Source organism: Sapajus apella, unplaced genomic scaffold (assembly GCF_009761245.1).
Source record: "Sapajus apella isolate SASKATOON/1434 unplaced genomic scaffold, GSC_monkey_1.0 scaffold140, whole genome shotgun sequence".
Classification (NCBI taxonomy): domain Eukaryota; kingdom Metazoa; phylum Chordata; class Mammalia; order Primates; family Cebidae; genus Sapajus; species Sapajus apella.
In genome coordinates this window covers 2694175-2700307 of record NW_022437080.1, presented here as the reverse complement: position 1 = coordinate 2700307, position 6133 = coordinate 2694175, and positions in this window count along the sequence as shown.

Genomic DNA, 6133 nt, shown 5'->3' with positions numbered 1-6133 from the left:
GATCTCGGCTCACTGCAACCTCCACCTCCTGGGTTCAAGCAGCTCTCCTGCCTCTGCCTCCTGCGTAGCTAGGATTACAGGTGCATGCCTGGCTAATTTTTGTATCTTTAGTGGAGACAAGTTTTCGCCATGTTGGCCAGGCTGGTCTCAAACTCCTGACTTCAGGTGATCCACCCAATTTGGCTTCCCAAAGTGCTGGGATTACAAGCATGAGCCACCGTGCCTGGCCTTGCAAAAACTTTTTAAAAGTTGGGTGTGGTGGCGTGTGCCTGTAGTCTGAGCTACTCAGGAGGCAGAGGTGGAAGGATGATTTGAACCTAGGAATTCAAGGCTGCAGTAAACCATGACTGTGTCACTGCACTCCAGCCTGAGCGACAGAGCGAGACTGTCTCTTAAAAAACACATACATAGGCTGGGCGCAGTACTTACACCTGTAATCCCAGCACTTTGTGAGGCTGAGGCTGGCGGATCACCTGAGGTCGGGAGTTTGAGACCAGCCTGACCAACATGGAGAAACTTCGTCTCTACTAAAAATACACATGAATTTAGTCGGACATGGTGGCACATGCCTGTAATCCCAGATACTTGGAAGGCTGAAGCAGAAGAATCACTTGAATCCGGGAGGCAGAGGTTGTGGTGAGCCAAGATCACACCAATGCACTCCAGCCTGGGCAACAGGATCGAAACTCCATCTCAAAAAAATCAAAAAAACAACCAAAAAACCCATACATAATGGCCAGTCATGATGGCTCACAACTGTAATTCCAGCACTTTGGGAGGCCGAGGTGGGTGGATCACCTGAGGTCAGAAGTTTGAGACCAGCCTGACCAACATAGCGAAACCCTGTCTCTACTAAAAATACAAAAAAATTAGCCGAGCGTGGTGGTGGGTGCCTGCAATCCCAGCTACTCCGGAGTCTGGGGCAGGAGAATTGCTTAAACCTGAGGGGCGGCAGAAGCTGCAGTGAGCAAAGGTTGCCCCATTGCACTCCAGTCTGGGCAACAAGAGTGAAACTCCATCTCAAAAAAAAAAAATACATAAAAATAAACAATTTACATTAAAAGTTCAAAGGTGACCGATTAGAACTGCAAGGATTAGCTCACATATGTGAGGCACCTGACATTTCAGCACAGAGGACACTCTCAGGGCTATTTGCTAAGTCTCCTCTGCCCATTAGAAGAAAGGCCAGGGCCAGGAGCAGAGGCTTACACCTGTAATCCCAGCACTTTGGGAGGCTGAGGCGGGCGGATCACCTGAGGTCAGGACTTCGAGACCAGCCTGGCCAACATGGTGAAACCCCATCTCTACTAAAAATATAAAAGTTAGCCAGGTGTGGTGGCACATGCCTGTAATCCCAGCTACTTGGGAGGCTGAGACAGGAGAATCGCTTGAACCCAGGAGGCAGAGGTTGCGGTGAGCCAAGATCGCATCACTGCACTCCAGCGTAAACAACAGCGAGACTGTGTCTCGAAAAACAAAAAAAAAAAAAAAAAAAAGAGGAAAGGCCAAGTGATATGCCAAGGAGCACACTGGGCAGGGAAAGAATCATCAGTGCACAGGGAAGAGTAGAATGGTACCAGGAGAGAAGGGCACAGATTGCTGCTTTGCATTTATGCTCTTCCACTGACCAGGCAGGTCACTTAACTACTCCGAGCTTCGGCCCCTCATCTGATTAATGACTGTTAAACAGGTGAGTTGTCAGGATTAAATGACCTATGTGAGGCTGCCGTCCGGGCACCCAAGGAGCTGCACGCACAGGACAGCTCAGCAAGCTGTAAGCACCATGGTGAAAATGTGGGAGCCCTATTGCCTTGCAGTTGGCAACCTCGTCCTAGGGACCTATTCATGGCTTCAACTGTGATGGCCAAGGGGACAGGTAGGCTCGTACTGGCATGGTCAGCAGGTAGCTGCAAAGAGAGGGTCTCCGCAGCTCCTGACCCCTCTGCATTTGTCAGCTGAAGCTTTCCACGTTGCTGTGGAACACCACCTTTCCAAGAAACGCTGTTCACAATTTGCCTTCAAGGAAATCCTTTGCAGTTGCAGCTGCCATGTCCTCACATTAAGCTTATTGCTGGAAACGATGGTGCCAAGACAGTGGTGCCAAATACGGTTTTCCTGAGTGACCTTAAAAACATTAAGCTAATGGCAATTTTATGTCTTATGGAAGCTGTTCTTATCTATTAACTGCCAGCATCTCATCCTGGACATTCGGGAAACTCAGCAGGAAATTTTGTTTTTAATTTTTGTGGGTACATAGTATAGGGTACATGAGATTTGTTTTTGTTTTTGTTTTTGAGACGGAGTTTCACTCATGTTACCCAGGCTGGAGTGCAATGGCGTGATCTCGGCTCACCGCAGCCTCCACCTCCTGGGTTCAGGCAATTCTCCTGCCTCAGCCTCCTGAGTAGCTGGGATTACAGGCACGTGCCACCATGCCCAGCTAATTTTTTGTATTTTTAGTAGAGACGGGGTTTCACCATGTTGACCAGGATGGTCTCGATCTCTTGACCTCGTGATCCACCCACCTCGGCCTCCCAAAGTGCTGGGATTACAGGCTTGAGCCACCGTGCCCGGCCTCTTTTGTTTTTGTTTTTGAGATGGAGTTTCATTCTTGTCACCCAGGCTGGAGTGCAATGGTGCCATCTTGGCTCACTGTAACATCCATGTCCTGGGTTTAGGTGATTCTCCCACCTCAGCCTTCCTAGTAGCTGGGATGACAGGCGCCTGCCACCACTCCCAGCGAATTTTTGTATTTTTAGTAAAGATGGCGTTTTACCATGTTGGCCAGGCTGGTCTCGAACTCCTAACCTCAGGTGATCCACCTGCCTTAGCCTCCCAAGGTGCTGGGATTACAGGCTTGAGCCACCAGGCCCGGCTGCTATTTCTTGATACAGATATATAATGTGTAATAGTAAATGGGATATCCATCACCCTAAGCATTTATCCTTTTTTTGTGTTACAGACAATCCAATTACACTATTTCTAAATTTCTATTTCTCTCTCTTTTTTTTCTTTTTTGAGACATGGTCTTGCTCTGCTGCCCAGGCTGAAGTGCAGTGGCATCTCACTCACTACAGCCTCAACCTCCCAAGCTCAAGTAATCCTCCCACCTCAGCCTCCTGAGTAGCTGGGACTATAGGTGTGCACCACCACGCCTGGGTAATTTTTATTGTTGTTGTTTTTTGACAGAGACAGGGTTTTGCCATGTTGCCCAGGCTGGTCTTGAACTCCTGGGCTCAAGCAATCTGCCCACCTTGGCTTTCCAAAGTGTGGGGATTACAGGCATCAGCCACTGCACCCAGCCTGGTAACCAGCATTCTGTTCTCTATCTCCATGAGTTCAATCATTTTAATTTTTAGCTTACACAAATAAGTGAGAACATGCCAAGTTTGTCTTTCTGTGTCTGGATTATTCTAATTAACATAATGACCTCCAGTTCCATCCCTGTTCTTGTAAATGAAGGGATCTCATTCTTCTTCATGGCTGACTAGTACTCCATTGTGTATATGCATGTCAGCAGGAAATTACGTATGTGCGGATTCAGATGCCAATTAGTTGCATTGTTAATTTGAGGAGGTAAAATCATACAACTAAGTTCTCATGAAAATACAACATTAAATGTACATTAACATGCACAATCATGACATCCGTCGCTTGCTGAGGTCCTGCTAGAAGGCAGACATAATGGCAGGCAGTTTCCACATGTTTCTTCAACAACCATTTCATATGTTTAGCCACCAGAGGTGCTGAGGAGCCCCTGTCCCTCTCATGTCACTGTGGTCCTGCAAGGGATAAGAGGGCACACATCACAGTTTGCTAGGTATATCAGGTCAGTGTAATACACTCATAGAATACATACATTAGAGACCAAGAATGAACTGTGCCTGGTCTTAGAGCTGGGCACAATGGCTCGTGCCTTTGGGAGAGCAAAGTGGGAGAATCACTTAAGCTTGGGAGTTTGAGACCAACCTGAGCAACACACCAAGACCCTGTCTCCACAAAAATAAAAATGACCAGGCGTGGTGGTGCACACCTGTGGTCCCAGCTACTCGGGAGGCTGAGGCAGGGGAATCGCTTGAACCCAGGAGGCGAAGGTTGCAGTGAACCAAGATTGGCCACTGCCCTCCAGCCTAGCAACAGAGTAAGACTCCGTCTCAAAAAAAGAAAAAAAAAAATGAAATGGTTTTAGGAAGTGCTAACTTACATGAATGTTTCATATTCAGACATAAGAGAACCTGGTATTTTTAAATGAGAGAAAATTAGGAACTTAGTTTTTGTTTTTTCTTGAAGCGAGATGGTAACATTATAGTTAATGTTTGCTAACGCCATGGTGAATTAAAAGGAAGTAGCAAAATTGTTAGGAAAACTCAGCTGAAGAGAAAGTTCTACCTTGGGAAATATATTTGCAACATTTTTAACAGTCAAAAGGTTAATCTCCAGAGTGATTATAGATTATTGATTGCAAATCAGTAAGACAAAAAAAAAAAAAAAGAGAAATTCCCCATCACATGAACAGGCAATGCACAGCACAAGTAATGCTAACGGCTAATAAACTACACTAAGATGACCGATCCTCTTGGCAACCAGAAAGGTGTAAATTGGAACATTTTCCCACCTTAGGCTGGTAAAAGGTAAAACCATTGACTCTTGCCAGTGTAAGGGAGTGTGGAGAAGTGGGGAAACGCTGGTGTGGCCTTTCTGGAAGGCAACTTGGCAACACCTATCAACGTCCAACCGTGATTCTGCTTTCATTACTGCACAGACATTGTGATCTAGTCCTCTGTATGTATGTATTTCTTTGTGTACGTTTCTACCCGGATGCCACAGCTTGGAAAAAAAGAAGACTGGAAGGACATATGGCAGCTGTTAACAGCAGTTTCCTCTGGAGAGCTGTCACAACCTTGCTTCTAGCTGTCATGCCTACGTGCGCAAAACATCAATACCAGGTGCACCATTATTTGTGCTGCAAAAAAGAATTTTTGCCACTTGATTTTTTTTTAATAAAAAGAAAAAAATAAACAAACCCTTGTGTCAATTTTTTTTTTCTAATTTTGAGATGGAGTCTCTCTTTGTTGCCCAGGCTGGAGTGCAGTGGCACAATCTTGGCTCACTGCAACCTCCGCCTCCCAGGTTCAAGAGATCCTTCTGCCTCAGCCTCCCTAGTAGCTGGGATTACAGGCACCCCCCATCATACCCGGCTAATTTTTGTATTTTTAGTAGAGTCAGGGTTTCACCATGTTGGCAGGCTGGTCTCGAACTCCAGACCTCAGGTGATCCACCCTCTTTGGCCTCCCAAAGTGCTGGGATTATAGATGTGAGCCACCACGGGAGACCTATGACATGTTTATATAAGAAAAACTCTACAGCTGGGAAAAAGACTCAGATAGATCTCTACACACTGATAAAGAAATTGTACAGTGAAAAAGATAGCTGCACAGCAATAACTCAGCCTCATTTACTAGTGTGAAATCACTGCTATATGTCTCTGTACAGGCATACTTCAGAGATGCTGCAGGTTCCAGGCGACCACAAGAAAGCAAATACTGGAATAAAGTGAGTCACATAATTTTTTGTGGTTTCCCAGACATATAAAAGTTATGTTGGCTGAGTGTGGTGGCTTACGGCTGTAATCCCAACAATTTGGGAGGCAGAGGTGGAAGGATCACTTGAGGCCGGCTTTTCAAGACCAGCCTAGGCAACATAGTGGGACCCCATCTTCACAAAAAATGAAAAACTTAGCCAGGCGTGGTGGTCCATGCCTGTAGTCCTAGCTACTCAGGGGGTTGAGGAAGGAGGATCACTTGAGCCCAGGAGTTTGAGGCTGTAGTGAGCTATGATTGCACCAATGCACTCCATCCTGGATGCCAAAAGAGACACTCGGTCTAAAAAAAAATTGTTTTCACTATACTGTAATCTATTAAGTGTGAAATAATATTATGTCTAAAAACCACAATGTACATATCTTAGTGAAAAATACTTTATTGCTAAAAAATGCTAGTGATCGTTTAAGGCTTCGGTGTCCCAATCTTTTCGCTGCGGGAGGGTCTGGCCTTGTTAACGGCTGCTGACTGATCAGGGCGGCGGATGCTGCAAACTGGGGTGACTGCAGCAGTTTCTTAAAATTAGACAAATA